The sequence below is a fragment of the Pseudorca crassidens genome, chromosome 1 (genome assembly GCF_039906515.1).
Source record: "Pseudorca crassidens isolate mPseCra1 chromosome 1, mPseCra1.hap1, whole genome shotgun sequence".
In the NCBI taxonomy this organism is placed as follows: domain Eukaryota; kingdom Metazoa; phylum Chordata; class Mammalia; order Artiodactyla; family Delphinidae; genus Pseudorca; species Pseudorca crassidens.
The window spans coordinates 122967817-122988717 of NC_090296.1; the positions used below are offsets into that span (position 1 = coordinate 122967817).

Genomic DNA, 20901 nt, shown 5'->3' on the forward strand with positions numbered 1-20901 from the left:
CAGGCCCTGCTTTCCCTCTCAGCCTGCTCGTCACATCCTACACACCTGGATCCACTTCCCCAAGGCTCCTGCCACTTGGAGGGGGACGGCATGGCAGACCCCAAGACCATCTTGTTGAAGAGCTAGGAAGCTTCCTTCTGGCAGAAAGTCCTCTTCTCTCAAATTGTAAAGGACAGTGGCATGAATGCTCCAATAATCACAGTAAGCAAGAAATCATTGTTTCCATGATTCACATCTTCCCATCACAGCCTTTAGCAAGCAGCCTCCTTGGACTGGTAGTGGGGAAGGCGTTTCCCCCCATCCCAGCCAAATCCTCCGGGAAGTGACTAAGCCCTTGTCCTGAGCTCCCAGAGCACAGTCAGCATCCTCATTCACTCAAGAGCTAGCCCTGAGCATCTTCTATGAGCCACACTGGAGCCAGGTCCCAGTCCCTGCCCTCCCGGGACTCATAGCCTAGCGGGTGAGAGGGGAGGGAACGGGTAGCCTGGAGAGTGAGCTGATGTAAGCTAGGAGGACATGGGAGCCAGAGGAGCCCCCGCTCAGGAACGCAGACTGTGTTCCAAGGGACATGGGGAGCCCTGCAGGAAGGAGTGAGATCAGAACACAAGCTTTGCTTTTGTGGGATTGAAAACATCCTCTCTCCCCTGGGGATCCAGTCCCAGCTGGCACTCGCTGCATGCATAACTGTCGTAGGCTAGGTTCCCCAGAAGCAGACACTGAGACATTTGAGTGCAAAGTGATCCCAGGAAGGGAGGAGAGAAGGGAAGCGGGATGGAGCAGAGAAGGAAACCAGTACGGGGGACTGATGTGGGCAGCGGGGAGCCTAGTCTGCCTGGGGACCCGGGGACTTCGGAGGGACTGCGTGAAGCACACCGCAGAGATGTCCTGTCATGGGGTGAGGAGGTGGAATATTTATCCACCTCTCACCTCCCACAGAGCCAAGCCTGGGAAGACCAAGGTAGAGGGGAGGTGGGCTGTGCAGGATATTGACCAATCCTAGGCCTCTGATTACAGAGTAAACATCGGCAAGAATCGAAGGGGATTATGGTGGGTCTGCATGGGGTCGGTGTTTCCTCACCCTGGGATGCTGGGGAGGAGTTCCGGGAGAAGGAAGGCCTCTGGTGAGAGGACAGACTCCTTGGCGTGGGAGCCTCCCCCTAGTCCTTCTGGCTCTCTTTTACTTCTCCTCCCTTCCCTCCCCCTCCACATCAGCCTGGGGGAGGGCTGGGGCTCTAAACTCCTGCCCCTGGGGACCCCTGAGGAGAGGGTCAGGCTAAGCAGCCTCCCAGCCCTGCCCTCAAGACAGCCCTGCTGGCCCAGGTGGAGGCTCAGGTGTCATCAGGAAGGAGAGGAGGGCAGGCTTCTGTAAATGTTAGAAGGATAAAGCAGCTTCCTGGATTCCGGTGGGGGCAGGGCTGGAGAAGAGAGGGAATGGTGGAGGGGGCGGGTCTCTCCTGTTCCCCACTATTCACTTCAGAGACGCAGCCCCCTGTAATTGTCCCAGGAACCCCAGAGTGGCCAGTGTCACTGCCCTGCTTTATGGGTGGGGGACATGAAGGTGAGGCTGGGTCTTCCATCTGTCTTCTGGACTCCCGTCCTTGCAGTGGGGCCGTGGGCACCAATGGGTTAATTGATTTGTCATCCAGAATCATAGATACTGAGAGTTTCCGGTGGCTTGGGGCATCCTTGGAGCAGCGCTCTGAAAGTACCCACAAAACTCCCACCAGGGTTATGGCTTCCCCCACATGCGCATCTGCCCTGACCCTCCCGGGCAGAAAGCCTGACGTCTCCCCAGGGTGAGTGTCCTGGTGTCCCTCTCTATCCGTGTCCCCGTGGCCAGCTTCCACCCACATCCCTGAGCGAGGAAGCTCACAACACACATGGGGCAGGTGCAGAGCACTTTCTTACCCACTTTGGGGCATGTCTGTGCCGGGGCCTCCCTGACACGCACCCCTTAAATGCTGTAGAACAGTCACGGAGGGAGCCTCTGGAGGGAAGTGTGGGGGAAGAGGGGCCGGGCTAAAGCCTTAGGCCTTGTCAGGACCCAAGGAGTGGCTCTTGCTTCTTTGTCCATTCTTCCCCATGGTGGGGAGAGAGGACAGCATCACCCTAAACCCAGGTAAGAGGGGTTCCTGCCCTGAGCCCTGCATTTTAGAGCCCTGCTCTGGCCTGGAACTTTCTTCCGTGAGGGGCTTCTTCCTTGGACCCCCCCCCCCCTAATAAAGAGGGCACCATGCCACTGATGTCCATGCTTCAGGCCTGAAGAAAGTCCAAGGGGCTGTGCGCAGGGGCAGGGGTGCAGACAGAGCTTGGCCTTGCAAACTGGGATGTCTGTCCCCACGCATGTGAGCAAGGCCCTTCTCAGGGTTGGGACAGAGCCAGGGGTAGAGGGAAAGGTGAGGGGCAGGCCAGGGCCTGGGGCTGGAATCTGGGGGCCAGCTCCTCCCAAGAATTCTGTATTTGAACCTGGCCTTTCAGGTTGCTATGAAGGTATGTTTGTCAAGGGAGGAGACTAGAGCATGTTTTATTTAACAGTTAGCTTGATTTATCATTTAAATATCTAGACACAGGGTATATGGGCTTCCATTTGTACCATTGCCCCAGACCCCACAAATGTTAGGAGTGGGCCTGGAGCTGGACTCAAATCTCTGTGCTCTGAGATGGCATCTGTCAGACGTGTGGGGCAAGGCTGCCACCTCCACCAGGTGATGTGACCATGGGCACAGCTGTGAGCAGGCACCAGATTACAGAGTTTCCCAGCTGATAGGGATCTGAGTCCAGTAATCAAGGCTCCATTGTACAGATGGTAAAACTGAGGCCTAGAGGGCGCCAGGGACTTGCCAATGATGTACACAAACCTCGTGTAAACACACAAATGTGTGCAAGTGCAGGGCACCATGTACGTCAGTGGGGCTGCACACACACATGGGAGTGAGTGCACACAAGGGCACACACTGGTGCATGGGTGGGTTGGAGGACTTTTCTCTTCCCCTTCTTTTTTCTGTGCCAGAGAAGATCCATCATTTCCTTTTGCTGTAATGATGTTGACCTGATTAAAATTTTTATTGGATTTCACAAAATAATTTCATATACAACATTCCCTGAGGGCTCTGCTGGAGGGGGCAATGGCAGAGGATAGCGGGGAATGAGGGGCTGGGGAGGGTGCTAAGATGAGAAGAGAGAGCGACAAGTAGATTTATAAAGAGGTTGAGTCAGAATATATTTCCTGCGCCACTGAAATGACCGTCGGTGGGCGGGCTGGGCAGAAGGGAGGTTAAAACTGTGCCTTTTCAGTCGTGCCCTTGAGAAGCTGCAAGTAGGAACATCGATGTGGGCCAGCCATGGGACAAGGTCAGATGGCCTGGGACCATGAAGGGACCTTGCAGGAGGCAGAGAGGAGGGGTCCACAGCCTGCAGGAACAGAGGATGGATGCTCCCACACACCCTCTTCCCTCCCTCCCCAGCCCAAGGCTCTGGCCTTGGGAATGTTGGGAATGTCAGAGTCTGCAGGTACATTGGGATCCCAAGGCCAAAGTCAAGTGAGCCTCCAGAGGGCAGACGTTGGACCGCCCCCTACCTGCTGTAGTGGCTACACTGTGGGTGCATGCTGGCCTGCAGGGTCCAACTAGCCTGGCCTGGCCACCCACAGTCCGAGTGACCTTGGGGAAGTCTTAACCTCCTGAGCCTCAGTCTTCTCACCATATGAGGTGGAGGGGTGCTGGGAGGATTCAAGGAGACAGTGGATGCAAAGGGCTGACACAAGTGGTTGCCCACACAAGGCAGCTGCTCTACCTTATCACTGTGGTAATTTCTTCACCCTTTTGTTCATTCTGCAAACTCTCATTCATTCTAACTACTCTCTGACAGGCACTGGGACTAGAGCAGTGAAAAGTGACCTCATGGGGCTTACATTCTAGAGGGGAGACCATCACCAGACAAAATCAGAAAGGAAGATAAATTGTACTGTAGATGATGATAGGTGCTGTGGACAAAAATAAGCAGGAACCTGGGGGCTCTGGGGAGGGGTTGCGGTTTAAACAAGTGGTCAGCAAAGCCCTCGCTGAGAAGGTGGCCCTTGAGTACAGATGGAAAGGAGGTGAGGGAGTGAGTCCTGTGGGGCCTGAGCTAAGAGAATAGGAGATCACGGGAACAGCAAGCGCAAAGGCCCTGAGGTGGGAGTGTGTCTGGCATGTAGGAGGGACATCAAAAGGGCCAGCAGTGTGGAGGCAGAGTGAGTTGAGGCGGGGGAGTTGAGGGGGAGAGTGGAAAACATGAGGTCAGAGAGGGGATGGGGCCAAATCAATAAGACCATGTAGGCCACTGTGGAGACTTGGGCTTTTTCTCTGAATATGACGGGAGCCACTGCAGGGTTATCCTACTCCCGTCAGATGCTCAAGGAGTGAGTGGGAGGCTTGTTGTCTCTCTTCCTGACCCAGTGATCGAGGTACCTGCTCCTCACACAGCAGAGGATAGATAAGCCAGAGTCACGGACCCTTCTTCGAAAATGCCCCTGAAGGAGCTGCAGCCTGTGACAGGGAAAGATGGGGGTGGCTGAGGGACCTCCAGGCCCCAGCCCCTCTGCAGGCCCCTCTGCCTCAGGGCAGCAACTGGGGCCACAGTGACTGGTCCCCAGGATCTGCCTCTCCCTGCCCCGTGTTCTAGCCTCACAGTTCCCAGTGCCCTTCCTATCCTGGACACCCAACCTGCCAGTTACAACCGTGGATTTTGTTTGTACAGTCTCAACAAGAAGAGGAATGAAATCGATTCAGTCCATGAGAATAAGCATCTACAAAAATGGACAGAGTGCCAGGCAGACCCTGGCCAGATGCCGGGTTGGAAACCCCACCCAGGGGACAGCTTCGCTGCAGCAGACACACTAGAAAGTGCCCATGACCAAGAAGAAAACATAAACCCCCTGTGGGAGCCATGACCGGCCCAGGGCAGAAGGCGGGAGACACGGGGCCCCCTGGGAGGGACATGGCCCAGTCCAGCTTAACTCACCCCGTTTCCTCTGAGTACCCGTGCTGTGCTGGGTGCACTGCCAGCCCTGGGGGACTCAGCCAGGACAAGCCAAGTCCAGGGTCACAGTGCCTGGCTGGGGAGGAAGAGGGACTGAAGTCTAGCCCACATTCCACTTGTCAAGCCCGGCAGCCCAGCGCGGGGCTGTGTCTACCTGAGGAAGGACGTCTCTTTCTAATTCACACAAAGGCACCTTATGGGCCAGCAGTGGCCCTACCCGAGGTCCCTGCCTTGGTCCTACCAAGTCCCTGCCCCAAGGTGCTCCCCATTCAGTGTGGACCAGACCAGGGCAGGGTGACAGGGGCACAGGGAGGGTGTGGGACAGGTCAGTAAAGAGAAAAACCACTGCTCAGAGTGTACTGACAGGCATCAGACCAGGAATGCCAGAGGAACTAGCCCAGTCTGTACATCCTCAAGAAGGCCCTGGAGCAGCCAGGTGGACACTGGGAAGGTGGGGAGTAGTGGGTGGGGTGGTACCCAGGGACCAGCCCCAACCGGGGCCTGGAGGCCTGAGGAAGCATGGTTTAAACAGTGGCAGATGGCCAGAGCAGAGGGTTTGCAGGGGAGGGGAGAGGAGGCAGGGGAGCTGGGCTGGGCATGGGTGCCGGCTAAGGGGCTTGCAGGAGATGTTTCTAAGCAAGACCTCATGAGGTAATCAGATTATCATTTTAGTGCAAATCTCTGGCCCCTGGATGGAGGTTGAATTGCAGGGGCCAAGAGGACCAGTGAGGCACCCAGGAGACAGATGGGGTGCCTGAAGGGGGAACGGTATGAGACCCACTGCGGGGAGCCAGTTTTAGCTGGGGCAGATCAGGTGGGGATGCTGCAGGCCAGGGACTGAGATGGGGAACTCTCCGGGGCAGAGTAGATCTGAGAGGGAGGGGTCCACTCTCTCCTACCCGCCAAAGTTCCCGGAGCCAGGTTTAAACCTGGGCCTTCTCACCCCCAAAGCCCTTGCTTCCTCTCTCCACTGCTGTATGCTGCTTTCTCACCCATCCCTTCCTCCCAGGTCCCCAAATGGAAAGCCCTGGAGAAGGGGTCAGCAAAAGGGTTTTTCCCAAGTGGAGTTATTTTTACTTAGTGCCCAGATATTTTAAAAAATAGGCAAAACCCTTGGGGTTGCCTGCCTTCTAAGGTCTCACTAAACCCAGGATGGGGGGCACAGACCAGCCTGGCTGGCTCAAATATTTGCCGCGTTGCTGGGTAACCACCAGTTGGCCCTGCAAGCTGGCATCTGTGGAACCGGGGACTTGGAAGGAAAGTCACACAGCCGCTCAGGGCCTGGAATCAGAAACCGTCAGTGAAGTCAGGAAGCACCCCAAATGTCTCCTGTGTGGGGCGAGCTGATCCTCCGGAAGCTGTCCCCCGGGAGACAGGAGGCGTGAGATGGGATTAGTGGCTTCCCAGGGAGACCCACTCGGCATGAGGCAGCTCACAAATGAGCTCACGTGGCTCTGGCCACGTGGCACAGCGGGGCAGGGGGCTCACTGCTCCAGCTCCCAGGCCCTGGCTTCTCCCTCTCTTGCTCTGGGCAGCTGCCATGGGAACCCACAGGTGTATTTGTTGTTTCTGTGGGGATCTGCCCACCCTGTGTTCAGGGAAACTTGAGCCAGGGGCAAGCATACACAGAAACAGAGGAGGCAACCCCCTACACAGTGAAATTGGAGGGGCTCTGGAGGGCACCCACCACACACACACACACACACACACACACACACACACACTTCTGTTGTCTGGCCTGCCAGAAACTCCACCATCAGGTATGGGACTTCCCTAAGAGTCGGAAAGGACGTTGGAGGTGGGCCAGGATACCTTCCATGCAGGGCAGCAATCTCAAACACAGTAGCCTAGGCCCAGACAGCAACCAGCCCCTGCTTGCACACCCCGAGGAATGGGGAACTCACCATCTCAAGAAACAGTTGCTCATGTTGGAGACAGCAGTGACTGGTAGAAAGTTCCTGAACCCGAGCCTGGCTTTTCCTCTAGGGGAAGGCAGGGGCTATGGGAGAGAATGCTGTTCATGTGTGAGGCTGTGATGATCCCAGGTGGGCTACCCTCCTGCCCTGGGAGCCCCTGAGATTTCCAAAGGAGGGCTTGCAATGCCCAAGCTCTGGAAAACAGTATGACAATGTACAAAAACGAGGCATCCATCTATGCCTCCCAAACCACAGAGAGCATGTGCAGGCAGAGAGCAGCATCCAGCTCCGCCCTTTGTGAACTCCAGCCCCAGCACCCCAGCTGGGAGACCCATCGGTGACTTTGCTTTTCTGAGCTTCTATTTCCTCCTCTGTAAAATGGGCATGACACCAGTACTACAGGGGACTCTGGAACTGGGAGATGAGGTGGTTGTCCCCTTTTCCCCTCCTGATGTCCCTGCTCTGACCCAAGCGTGCCCTGTTTCCTCTTCATCAAAAGCCTTCTTCTGGGCTTCCCTGGTGGCGCCGTGGTTAAGAATCTGCCTGCCAATGCAGGGGACACAGGTTCGAGCCCTGGTCCGGGAAGATCCCACATGCCGCGGAGCAACTAATCCCGTGTGCCACAACTACTGAGCCCGCATGCCACAACTACTGAAGCCCGCATGCCTAGAGCCCGTGCTCCGCTACAAAAGAAGCCACCGCAATGAGAAGCCTGCGCACCACAATGAAGAGTAGCCCCTGCTCGCTGCAACTAGAGAAAGTCCCCCACGCGCAGCAACAAAGACCCAATGCAGCCAAAAATAAATAAATTTAAAAAAAAAAGAAAAAAAGCCCTCTCCTACTTCTGTTCCTATCCTCCCTTCTTCCTTTCTCTACTTCCAGCTAAAATTCTCCACAAGTTGTTGGTGTGAGCCAGCTCCCTCAGGCATGGGCACCTGCCTGCCACCCACCTTCACTGCTCAGCTAAGGCGCCAATCTCCACCCCTAAAGGCTCACGCTTATTCCCCTCGTCCTCCTCCTCTTCCTCTGCAGTGGGCGACACAGCTGACCGTCTTCCTTTGCACATTCCATCCACGCAGGTCTTCTGGGCCTGCAGCCTCCCAGCTCCCTGGGAGTGGGCACGGGCTCTGTCTTAGAAGACACTTTCTCAAGCCCTGTCTTCTAAAATCTTACTCAGTCCTCCCTATACCTCTGGCAGCATGGGACACAGGTGATTTTCTGCGCACTGTGCAGATGGTACAAAAAGAGGAGGGACACAGGACAACATAAAGAACCCAGATCTTTGAGGTTCAGATCCCACTGCTGTTTGCTGGATGTACCACCTTGAGCAAGTTGCTTAACCTCTCTGGGTCTCAGACACCTCAGTCCTAAAACAAGGAGGAAGCTTATGGTGATAACCCTATCCTTCTCATAGGCTGTTGAGGATTAAATGAGTAAAAGCACTTAGCCCAGTGTCTGGCTCATCTTGAGTGCTTGGAGACTGTTGGCCCTTCCCTGGGGCAGGGTCCCCACCAGAAGGAGCCTGAGCTCTACCAGATCCCAGGCAAAGCTGGCAGCATCTGCTCCACTGCAATGGCCCACGTGGCACAACCTGTAGGCGGAGCTGGGAGCTCCAGGCCTGAGCTACAGCCTCCACGCTGGACTGGGCAGCACGGGGACCCCAGTGAACAGGGAAAGTGCTGAGCTTGTCTGACATGGAGGGCAGACTCAGCAGTTCTGGCCTCAGGATGGGATGGAGGGCCTGCAGTTGATGAGGGATTGCGTTAAAATGGAGGTTTCTTGTGTCCATAATTACTCCCTTCCTCTCAGCCTCCCTAGTTTTAAAGGGCCAGGGCTCCATCAGCATTTGTGGGAAGGAAACCCAGGGTCTTCCTGCCCACTTTCCATCAGAGCTAAATGACAGTATCTCCCATTCCTTATCCAGATGGCCGCTGCAGTCCCTTTTGCTCTACAAAGCTCATTGTCTTTGTTTTTCAGTGGCCAGGTGGCTCAGGGTTCTGCAGTCACTGGGTGACTTCATGGCTTCCCCACCAAGTGCCCAGATACCAGTGGGGCTGGGTTCAAATCCTGCCCAAGTTTTTCCTCAGCTCATAAAGATGAGAAATTTACATCCCCAGGCACCGCTATGTGCTCTCCTTGCATAGTCTCAGTGAGTCCTCACAGACTTCCCTCTTCCCAATTTCCCTGTACTTCAGGTTGGCAAAAACATATTTATACACAGAAAGCGCTATGTGCCCAGTTGGAGTCAGCCTACCAAGTACCCCCACCTGTCTTCTGGAAAGGGTCCCTGATTTTGCCCAGAGGAACCTCCCCCTTCCCACTCTCAATCCTTATAGTAGGGCTGACCCTTCCCCAGCCCCAGATGCCCATGTGACCTTTGCCTGGCCAGTGAGAGGGCCACATGCTTCTGATCACTGTGATTGGTTCAGCCTTGGACACATGACTCAAGATAAACCACTAAGACTGCACTCTAGACTTTAATTGGAAGTGACGGGAAGAAGCTCTGATTCTCCTGGACTTGGAGCTGGCAGGATATCACACTGGAGCTTCCAGGGGCCCTAAAAGCAAGGGGGCCAGTTTAATCCAACACCAAGGAAAGAGACAATTTTCTTATGACAGTATTTGAGCTTCAAGATCCAGCCGTGCCTGAAGTCCATACCCTTGGATTTCTCAGTTACATTAGCCAATAAGTTCCTTTTCTCTCTTTTTTTCTTTTGCTTAAGCCAGTTGGAGTTGAGTTAATGTTACTTGTACCCAAAAGATTATTGACTAATTCAAGAATAAAAATGTTGAAAGGGCAGGAACAGAGTCCTGTGGCACAGCTGTAGGGACATCCATCTGGGCCGACAGGGATCCATGAGTCAGTTCCCGTGAGTCAGTAATCTAGGAGCTGTCAGGGACAGTTGTTTGATCAGTCAGTTGAAGTCCATGCTCTGTATTCCAGCCTCAGGGTACCATCTTGGCCTTACCAACAACAGGTGCAAAGCTTTGCAGGCGCCTAGACACACCCTGTGCCCTAGTGCCCTGTCAGGAAAAAGGATTTTGTCCTTTGGCCTGACTTATTCTTTTTTTTTTTTTTTTTTTTTTTTTTTTGCGGTACGCGTTCCTGTCACTGTTGTGGCCTCTCCCATTGCGGAGCACAGGCTCCGGACGCACAGGCTCAGCGGCCATGGTTCACGGGCCTAGCCGCTCCGCGGCATGTGGGATCTTCCTGGACTGGGGCACGAACCCGTGTCCCCTGCATTGGCAGGCAGACTCTCAACCACTGCGCCACCGGGGAAGCCCCTTACTTATTCTTGATGAATCACCTAGAGCTTTCTCTGGGTACCCAAACTTCCTTTGTGAAGGCCTCTTGGAGGGTTGGGCTGGAACCAATGTCAAGCTTACAGGCAACTACACCCAGCAGCTGCAGAGGGGCTCTCTCTGGAGACCCAAGCAAGCCTGGGAGGCCCATCCTCCAGCCCTGGAAAGGTGGGCAGAGGCAACAGGATCTGACAGGCCAGACTCAGAGAAAAGGGAAGCAGGAGGGAGAGTGAGCAGGAGAAAAAAGGGCTACTTCAAAGCTCATAAAATCACAGTGAATTGGACTGCCCAAGATGAGCACTGGCTGCTTCCTAAATTATGCAGATTTGTGTAAATTTTATGCAAATTAACCACACAAAGGTGGCAGGGAGCACTTGCTGACAGCCTGGCTCTGGAGCCTTCTCAGTCAGTCAGCCTCAGTCTCGTTCAGGGAGTGGAGGAGCTGTCACCAACCAGGCAGTAAGAAGGGGGGACAGGATCTGCCCTATCCCAGTTTCCCGCCAACTTTCCCTCTGGGGGAGCCTCCCCAAGGTCAGACCTTCTACCCTACCCTCCACATCTGGCTTCTTCCCTAGACGGCTAGCTCAGAGATAATCACTGATGTCTGGGCCTTTCTGGTCCCCTGGTTTAGCCGCTCCCTTCCCTTGTACAGATGCTCCCTTGTACAGATGAGGATATAGAGGCCCAGACTAGGAAAGGGACTTGCCCCGTCCCTTGAGAAGCTGTTAAGTGACTCAGTCTGGTCCACCCACCCATCACCTCCCAGAAGAGTTGGACTTGTACATGGCACTAGATGATCCAGTTGCTTGTAAATTTGTGCTGGGTCTCCTTGTTCCCAGAGAGGTGGAACCTCCTTGGAGATTATTCCAGACTTGGGTTTCTTAGCCCCACCCTGGCAGCCACCTGGACTACCTGCTCCTTCATCTTTTCATATTCTTCCCATCCTCTAATCACATTGATGAAAATAATCACAAAAATGGCTCATCTTAGTTGAGCAGTTGCTTTGTGCCAGACACCATTATGAAAAATTGGGATTCTAGCCCTCTGGGTTAGAATCTATCATTATTCCTGTTTCAGAGACAAGGGGACTGTGGCCCAGGGAGGGAAAGTCAGTTGTTCATAGTTGTACATCCAGTAAGTGATGAGGTGGGAGGGTTACCCAGGTGTGTCTGGCTCCAGGGCACACACATAGGAGACCTGCTCAGTGCAGTCTCCCTCCTCCTCCTCCAGGAAGCCTGCCCTGCTTGTGTGATGCTAAAGCCATCTGCCAATGTCAGGGCCTCATTAACTGATGGATCCAGGACTTGGGCTGCTTCCTTCCCTTAACCTCTACAGCCCCAGAGTCCAAACTCTGTGGCTCTGCCTGGAATTTGTCTACCAGGCCTGGTAAGAGCTCTCTAACGGGAGGGCAGTACTCCCCTCTTCTGTCCCTGCCAGAACACTTCCTGCTATAGACCAGCACAGAGCTGGGCACCCCTGCCACCTGGGCAGCAGAGGAGTCTGGGCCCCCCAGCCTGGAGAGCTCTTCCAGCACCCAATACACAGATTCCCAATTCTTCATGTTGGACCCTCCCTCCCTGCCGAGTTCCATCGGAGGAAAAAAAAGAGAGAAACTTATTCTTGTACCACCTTCTACTTCTCTCGGTACCTCCTGCTCCCCAAGGCAGGAGCCAGCTCTCCTGTTCTTTGTCCCCTGGAGCCCAGGGACCCTCAAAGAGCACCCTTACTTGGGCCTCCCACAATGGTTTGCTCTCCCCTGGGACGGGAAGGGGTGTCCAGTTGGAGGTGCCGGGAAGGCCCTTAGGGATGCTCATGTCCAGGCCGGGATAGTGCAGATGGGGACGCTGAGTCAGGATAGAGGTGGGGTCCTAACTAGGGTTCCCACCTTGCTTGCTCTGCACCAGGTGCCCTCTGGAGACTGTGCTTTTGTCCGCAGAGTTGGAACCTCTTTGGGAACCATAGATGCTTTTGAGACTCTGAAGAAAACCCTAAATCCTGCCCTAACACAGAGATATGAAGGGATAAGTAAGAAAGGCCTTGGCTTTTCACACCCAGCCAACGAATCCCTGGCCATCCTGCTTGCGCTTTGACCCCAAACCTAGCCTTGCCTGAGCAAACCCGAGCTCTGCCTGACTCTCCCAAGGCCCATCCAAATTCTAGGGCCTGCTTCTGAGCCAAGTGACACCACGATGGGCTGAGCTCAGGCATCCTATGCCAGCCCTGTGGTGGCCCTGCTCCTCTCAGGAGAGGCCCCTAGTCCATCTGTCTCTACTGACCACTTACCTGTAAGCCCCAGGGTGGCAGGAGGCCTGTGGGGCTCCCGACCTGGCATCACCCAGCAGGGGGTCAAAAGGCCAAAGGGAGGCAGCCAGGGAAGATGGATGGACTTGGGCTGTGCAGTCAGGTAAAGTGGCTGTGTGGCCTGGGGCAAGCTACCTCACCTGAGCTGCAGCATCAGCGTCTATAATGGAATCACCGCTACCACATAGGATCGAAGTAAAATCGTGTACAAATCCCCTAGCACAGTGCCTGGCATACAGTAAACACTCAGAGAAAGCAAACTCCCAGCTCCATACCCTGCCTTGTGACCTTGAATGGTGTTCTCATCAAGGCCCAGTCAAGCCCAAGCTCCCTTCTGACCATTTTGGTTTGCGGCCCCCAGTGACCTCTCCACTGCCAGCCTCCTCCTTCAGCGTCTTCATGTTTCCCCTTCTGGGGCTGTCTTGGGCAAGAACCAGAGAGAGTGGGTAGTAAGAGACATGGCATAATGTAATGGGCACCGCATTAACCCCACCACTGCCATCTCACTGCCTGAAATGTCACCCTAGGTGTATCTACGCTTGGGCTCAGTGTTCGGCTTCTCCCACCAGAGGCAGAGCATGCCTTCAGCCCTTCCTACTCAGGGCACCACGGTGGATCAGATGCTTTCCTTTGGCCCAGAGGTCCCCATGCACCTGGGAACCGACAAGAGGTCTGAGCTAGGCCGAGAGAGCAGGATCATCTAGGATATTCCCAGCATCCCTGTTTGTAATAGCAAAAAAAACTGGAAACAACCTGAATGCCCGTCGATAGGGGAACTGTTAGTAGAACTAAGGCCCATCCCTTGTAAGAAATACCTGGAAGCAGTTGAGATCCCCCAAGCTTACGGGGGAAAAAAGTAAATTCCAGGACAAGATATATCAGTAGCATCCTCTTTATGTTGTTAAACAACATCTTATCTGTGCACATGTAGATATTTTGTGTATAAATATATGTAGGAGAAAGTCTGCGAGCTACATATCAAACAGTTAACGATAGTAAACAGTGGAGGTTGCTCTGTAGGGAAAGGAAACCTCCTGTGTTATATGCTTGTATATTGTTTGAGTTTTTGTGGTAAAAATGTATTCATGTATTCATACTACTTGAATATATGTTTAAATATTTTTAAGGTCATAAGACCATAAAATTAAATACACACACGTATTTCAAAAGGCTGGACAGGGTGAGGGCGCCCTGCCTCAGCTTCCCTGACACCAGGTGGACCCTTGCCTGGCTCCGCTCTGGCTGTACCCGCCCACCCCCCTGCAGTCCTGGCTCCCACCCACCCACCCCATCACAGCCAGTTCTCTCTGCTGCCCCTGGTTCTGACCTCAGTGTTGCAGAAACATCAGCTCTGTTTTCATAACTTCCCATCAGCCCTTCTCTGTGACCATCCCTCACCCCTGATCAGACTCGGATCCCATCAGCTTTATAACAGCTGCTTCCTCTGGCCCCAGAGTGAAGAAGCCATGAACGAGGGACAAGTTGTGATGAGACCCAGGAGCCCTGGTCTCCTTAGAGCCCAGGGAAACACCCTCTTCCCAGAATAATGGAGCCTTGAGTCTGTTATACTATGAGAAGGAAAGAGCCCAAGCCTGAGCTTTGCCCTAGGCCTGGGGATGCTGGGGGAAGATAAAGGAGGAAGAGAAGACCTAGCTCTGCACTTGGGCAGCCCCCATCTGGGAAACCTTACAGGCTCCCCTTGAGCACCAAATAACAGTAAAGCTCAATGGCTGGCCAAACTTCTCATTTTTCAGATCAGGTAACTGAGGCTCAGGGAGGGAAATTGACCTGCCCACGCCCCAGAGTGAGTCTCCGCAGAGCTGCTCAGCCCGAAGTGTGGCCTTTCTGTGTCCTTCCCTGCCAGCTCCCAATGGCAGAGAGGTTGCGAGCCGCCGGCAGGAAGCTGACACAGCAGAAGCAGCCAGGCCCACAGGACCAGGGACACGACAGGAATGCATGCAGCTCAGCGGTGGCCCAGGGAAGATACTGACTTTCTGGCTACTAAAGCCAAATTCCATGAAAGCTACAACTCCAGACGGAGAGAATCCATCAGTGTTTCATAAATATTTGAAAGCGTCCGATTGATATCATCCTGGGATGGTTGCATCCCTGGGTTTGAGGATGGACAGGGATAGGAGGCCCGGCTCTCACCACACCACGGAAGTCCCCAAATCACTTAGGCATCCATTCAGAAGCTGTTCATATTTGTATTTGCTTCTGAAAGCAAATGAAACCTTGAAAGAACACACAGGAAACTAAAAGCAGGGTTTACAGAGCAGGGAGTGGGAGGGAAGGTTTTGACTCCATACCGTGCTATAATTTTTTGATTTTTGAAACGTGAAAGTGTTCTTTTTTCAAAATAATAAATAAAAAATTTAAGCTGCTCCTGGGGCCACTATCTCCCTAGTCCTGTTTAGTTATGGCAAAGAAGATAGGAAGGTCTAAACAGGGACCTCCCCAGGGTCTGGGAACTGGCTGGGGGCAGGGGAGAACCAGCGGTTGCACTGGCTTCTCCAAGAGCTCTGGGCTTGTGATGGTACAGCCTCTGTCTCCCTGTGGGCCTGCAAGTTCCAGAAATCACAGAGCTCAGATGAGTACCCAGCTATTACGTGAGCCTGAATATTTTAGGAAGAGGCTCTCTGTACTGCAGACATAAGCAATGCAAGGTGGTACAAATGCATTCTTCAGCAAAAGTGTCCTAGGGCTGCTTCCGGCCACTGTACCCTCTTGACTTCCTGCCTGTGCCCCGCACTCACGCCGCTGGGTTGGTCTTCATTGGCCCGGGGTTGCTTGCCTCAGCCTCAATTATGCAGCAAAGCACTGGAGCTGGACAGGCCCTCAGGGGTCATCCAGTCCACTACCATCCACCCCTACCGATTTTGTGGATGCACAAACTGAGGCCTGAGAGGAGGGTGTTGTCCAGCATCAAAGGGCATGTCAGTGGCAGGGCTGGACCTCAGACTTAGACAATTTATGGTGTATAAGCCAAACTTCATTCAACAATGTATGGCAATTAAAGAAGAATGAAATAATGCCATTTGCAGCAACATGGATGGACCTAGAGGTTGTAACACTGAGTGAAGTTAAGTCAGAAAGAGAAAGACAATATCGTATGATATCACATATGTGAAATCTAAAAAAACCACTCACAGACGTACAGAATGAACTTATGGTTACCAGGGGGGAAGGGTTGGGGGGAGGGATAGATTGGGAGTTTGGGATTGACATGTACACACTGCTATATTTAAAATAGATAACCGACAAGGACCTACTGTATAACACAGGGAACTCTGGTCAATACTCTGTAATAACCTAAATGAGAAAAAAATTTGAAAAAGAATAGATACATGTTTATGTATACCTGAATCACTTTGCTGTACACCTGAAACTACCACAACATTGTTAATCAACTATACTCCAATATTAAATAAAAAGTCAAAAAAAATGTATGGTAAGACCTCCTTTATCCAAGTATCCTTGGCTACGAGGGGGTCACTTGGCTGTAGCCTCTCCCTCCCAGAGCTCCCCCAAGAGGCAAGGAGACCGGAGGCTGACCTTGTTTGGTGTCTCCTGAGTTCCGCTAGGTGCTGCTGAAGCACACAGCTGCCTTGGCAGCCTAAGGCCAGCAGCTTCCCCTCAGCAGGTCCTAGACCCTTGGGTCCCAACATCTTCCAGGGCAGCTCTCAGTCAGCCTGAGGTCCCCAGAGAAGGCCTGTGGCCCAACCCCAGGACAGTGGGTGCAATTCCCACTGCAGGAGCACAAGGACAGAGGAGCCCTGCAATTGGGTGGAGGTGAATCCCCTGGGGAGGGAGGCTGAGCTGGGCCTCGGGACACTGCTACTCACCACTTCAGCTTGGGTCGCACCACTCTCCTCACACTCACGCACCCCTGCATACACATGCATGTGCACATATGTGTGCAAGCATATTTGTGCATGTTTTATAAGTACACACGGGAACATGGAAAATCTGTGCACCTGAGTGTGTATGTCCCCCGCCACACACACAGATGGACGAGCAGTGAGGGACAGTGGAACTTGGAGTCAGAGGGCCTGGGGTTAGGCCAAAGGTGTTCTGAGGCTTAAATGGCCAGGCAGGAACTCCATCAACCCCTCACAGGGAGCCTGGGGACCAGGCAGAGTCGGGGACTCTGGCAAACCAGGGCCTCCTGCCTTCCTGCTTGGGTTCCCCCACCCTGTCCCCAGGTTTCTCAGGAAGAGAGGGCAGAGGGAGGGGAGGGGCCTGGCATCCTCACCCCCAGCGCAGCTCACATGCTTACACTCCCTCACACTCCACCATGTGGGCGTGAGCCAGAGTCAGAGGGGCTCGTTAGGACATTGTTCTGTGCTAATTAGTTCCTGCAGCCCGGGCCTTCCTGGTGGAGATGGGGACCCCTTGCTGCCCCGGCCCAACTCCCTGACTGCCTTCTGTCTCTTCGGTCCTCCCCGCCCAGCCCAGCCAACCATCTTCTCCCTCTGCCTCCCCTCCTGCTCTCACCTGTCATCCTTCACCTCTCCCATCTCTGGGGTGACTCCATGGGTTCTCCCAGGTTCCCACACCCTCTCCCCCTACCAACCTCCCAGGCCATAGACACTTGGTTGGAGCACATCCCAAGGGTGGTGAAAGGTAAGTGGGGCTGCATCTGATGCAACTGGGCTGACACTCTTTCCTCTTTAATCCTCTCCACAAATTGTGCTTGGGACATTTATTCTGATGTTGTTAGTGATGGAGGGAGGGGCATTCCATCACAGAGAGTCCGAGCTGAGAGTCACACATGGGCAAACACCTCTCCCCACTTCTCTCTCTCCATAGGCAACCTTGTCTGTCCCCGTGGCCTTGAGTGTTATCTCTGTACACCTCAGACACACGTCCCAGACCTTCCTTCCTACAGACTCTCCATCTAGGGAAATGAACCTCCATCCACAAGCCCCGTGTGACTCCTTCTCCCTCGTCCCGGAAATCCAAGTCCTGTCCGCCTTTGGGATCCCCTTCACCCCTCCTCTTCTTGTTCTCATCACCACAGTCTCTTCACAAGCCACTGTCATCTCTCACTAGGAAACCTACAATCACCCACCCCCACCCCGCAGCTCATACCCCCTCTCACTCCTCTGCAAGCCTCTTCCAGCCAAGCAGAGAGATCTTCCAAGACTGTAACTCAGATCTCATTCCCTCTTTCCTTAGAATCTTATAACTCTTCCCAACTCCCTAAGATGGCCTACAGCACCTACGTGGTCTCTCCAGGCCAGTTCACGTTACATTCCCCCCAAGCTCCCTGCTCACCGGCCACACTGGCCTTCCTGCCTCAGGGCCTTTGCCCATGCTATTCCCTCCACCTGGAATACTCTACTCTCCACTCAGCACTCAATTCCGGGCCTCAATTCAAATAGGCCTTTCCTTTCCCCTACAAGAAGCCTTTCCTGAACCCACAATCTGAAGCAGGTCCTCCCTTCTCTGCTCTCATTGCACACTGTCCTTTTCCTTTAGAGCACTTATCCTAGCTTGTTATTATACGTTTATTCATGCATTTAGTTATCTAATATCTGTTTCTTACACCAGACAAGAAAGAACCCATGTCTGTATTTTCTCTCCACTAGGCCCGGCACAAAGTATGTGCTCAAGAAACACATGTTGAATGAATGAATGGTGAGCTGGTGGTTAGAACCTCTTCAGCTAGGGGAGATGGAAGGTGGGCACCCCCAGAGGAAGGGAGTCAGAAGAAGAGCCTGGGTCTGCAAAAACAAGGACCTGGCACAACTCAGATTAGAGTGGAGGGAGCAGTGATAAGAGTCCCTTCAAGTAGTCCTGAAGGGAATGGGGAAGGCTGGCCTGTGGATCCTCGTGCCTGGGTGAAAGTGTGTGCACACGTGGAGAGAGTGACGTACATGCTGGTTGTTGCATGGGGAAGGCGGGGAGGGGGCCTCGTTGCCGGTTGCCGCAGGTTTGTATTCCTGCCGACTTTTATTTCAGGCCTTGCTTATTTCTCTTTAAAACGTGCCCGTACTAGCCGCGGGTGTGAAATTCTACAGTTATTAACCGGGTGTTTCTGTGACTTGGGAAATTATGAGGGAAATATAAACAAACAGCAGCAAAAGCGGTTTAGCAAGGAGGTCTCTGAGCTCCACATTTCTGTTTCAAGGTGGAACAAGTCCCATCCCCTCCCTGGCCCCCTTCCCAACCATGCTCTCTGAGGCACATCAGGCCCAGGGACAAGGGTCGCAGAGCACCAGGCTTGAATCCTCACACCATTGCCTCTCCCCTGCCCCAGGTAAACAGGCCCATCCCCAGAGGCACAGTTCCCCCCAACAACCAGGGGCCCCTCATACTCCCCCTCCACAAAAGCAAACAAAGGCCTGGCCTAATTATGCGATATTTTCCTTCTCTGGTGGCTAATGGCACCCGAGCCTGGGTGACATTTCGCTCTCTTTCCTCTATTATTCTTGCTTATTATCTGGCTGCGCTGGCACGGACGCCCACCCCCACCCATCCTTCCCTTTGGCTCTGTCCCTTTTCCTCTCCTTCACAGCCCCTCCTCCATCTCCTGAGAAGGAATAAGCTTGGCCCTGATCCTCGAGTCACCCTCTGAGGGAACTGGGACCCAGCAGAGGTCCAGTCTGGGCTGGGGATTGCTCTGGGCTCCTCGAGGTGGACGGGCCCTCAGGACACCTGCGTCTTGCCTCAGCTCAGCTGCAGCCTCTCAAGAAGGCCTCCAATATGTCCCTGTCACCTCTGTGCCTCAGTTTCCCTCTATGTGTACCACGAAGGTGGGGCTTGATCCCCAAAGGATCTTCCTGCTCTGGTATCTGCAGGTAAGTACCTACAGGGGTGAGGGATGGGTGGTGAGTGCCCAAGTGATCGAGGGATATGCAGGGGTGCGGGTTTGCTGCAGGAGGGGTTGGGCTTGGGCCAGGGCAGAAGAGGAAAAGCTGGAGAATCCATATAAGGACAGCTGGGCCTCGGTTTCAACAACAAACTCAGCCATTGAAAATACCACCTTTGGCGTTTTATTCCCAAATAATCTTCACTTTTTAAAAAAAAATACTAGAAAGAAAACAAAAAATATAAAACTCCTCCCTGTCTCCCTAAGAGGAAACCCTTATGAATAGTTTGCTGTGTATCATTGTTGACTTTTTCGTAGCAAATTCTATATATTTTAATACACAGACTTTTCAAAAACAAAAATGGGGTCATGGCATACATAGTGGTCAGTCAGTCACTTGCTTTTTCCCCTCACCATATATCATGCACATCGTCCAGGTCAGTACTTATGGATCAACCTCATTTGTTAATGGTCGCAGGGTGTTCCACCGTATGGCTGAACCACCGTTTATTCCTCCAGCCTCGCGTCAATGGGCAGCTAGATTGCCTCCAGTTTGGGGCTGTATCTGTTTTTTAGTACCATAAGTAATGGCTACCTGACAACCCCAAAGCTTAGCTGTTTAAAACAAGCATTTATTATGTTCATGAGTCTGGAAGTCAGCTGGGCAGCCCTGGTCTGGGCCAGGCTAGGCTGATTTCCTAGGGGTCCACTCAGGCATCTGCAGTCAGCTGGAGGATCACCTGGGGGCTGGCTGCTCTACAATGGTCTCGCCCGAGATGATTCTCTTCTCTTCCACGTGGTCTCTCATCCTGCAGCAAACTGGCCTGGACTTGTCCTCGTGTTGGTAGCAGGTGTCCAAGAGAGCAAGTGGGAGCATACAAGGGCTCTTGAGGCCAACACTTGCAACTGGCACAGGATCACTTCCACCATATTCCACTGGCCAAATCTAGTCAGAGGCCAGTCCAGATTTAAGGAGTGGAGAAATCAACTCCATCTCTTGCTGGAAAGACTGCAAAATGACATTGGAAAGGGATACAGGAAAGTATGGGGAACTGGGACCATTTTTGTAATTGGTCTACCAAAAAGACTGTTACGAACAATTCTGTGATGAACAGCTTTTTACTTCCTTCTCTCTGCTCCATCACAGTGGTATTTTCTGCAAATGCTAAAGGGTGGTAGGGCTCTCACATTCTTCAGGGAGGGCATTATTAACTGCAAAGCTGTCCTCCAAAAGGTTGTACCAATATCTACTCCCATCAACTTTCAAAGCAGATAAATTGAAAGAGAGATGGAAAACCTTTAGAGACCCTTCCTGTCTCTACTGATTCACCCCAAGATCTGTTGCTGACACTTGTCAACCTCTGAATTTTAGAGCAAAATAAATAATAATGATTATTGTAGAAGACTTAGAGGACCTGACCAGGTGGTAATCCAATCTCTCCTCCAACTCTCCTCTAGCCCCAAGAGCCCAGCCTTTCCCAATCTCAGGCCTTATATTTAGGCCTTTAATCTGTATTGAGGGATTTTTATGTACGGTGTGAGGAA

The 20901-nt window shown here is 53.1% G+C and overlaps 1 long non-coding RNA gene across 1 annotated transcript; it reads right to left on the reverse strand.

The window, feature by feature from the left end:
* Positions 1-3063: 3063 nt before the first annotated feature.
* LOC137232841 (uncharacterized) lies at positions 3064-17133 on the reverse strand. The gene is made up of 3 exons (XR_010947224.1): positions 17037-17133; positions 6924-7018; positions 3064-3411 (listed from the first exon to the last, which is right to left on the reverse strand). It is a non-coding gene; the product is annotated as an uncharacterized lncRNA (long non-coding RNA).
* Positions 17134-20901: the final 3768 nt, after the last annotated feature.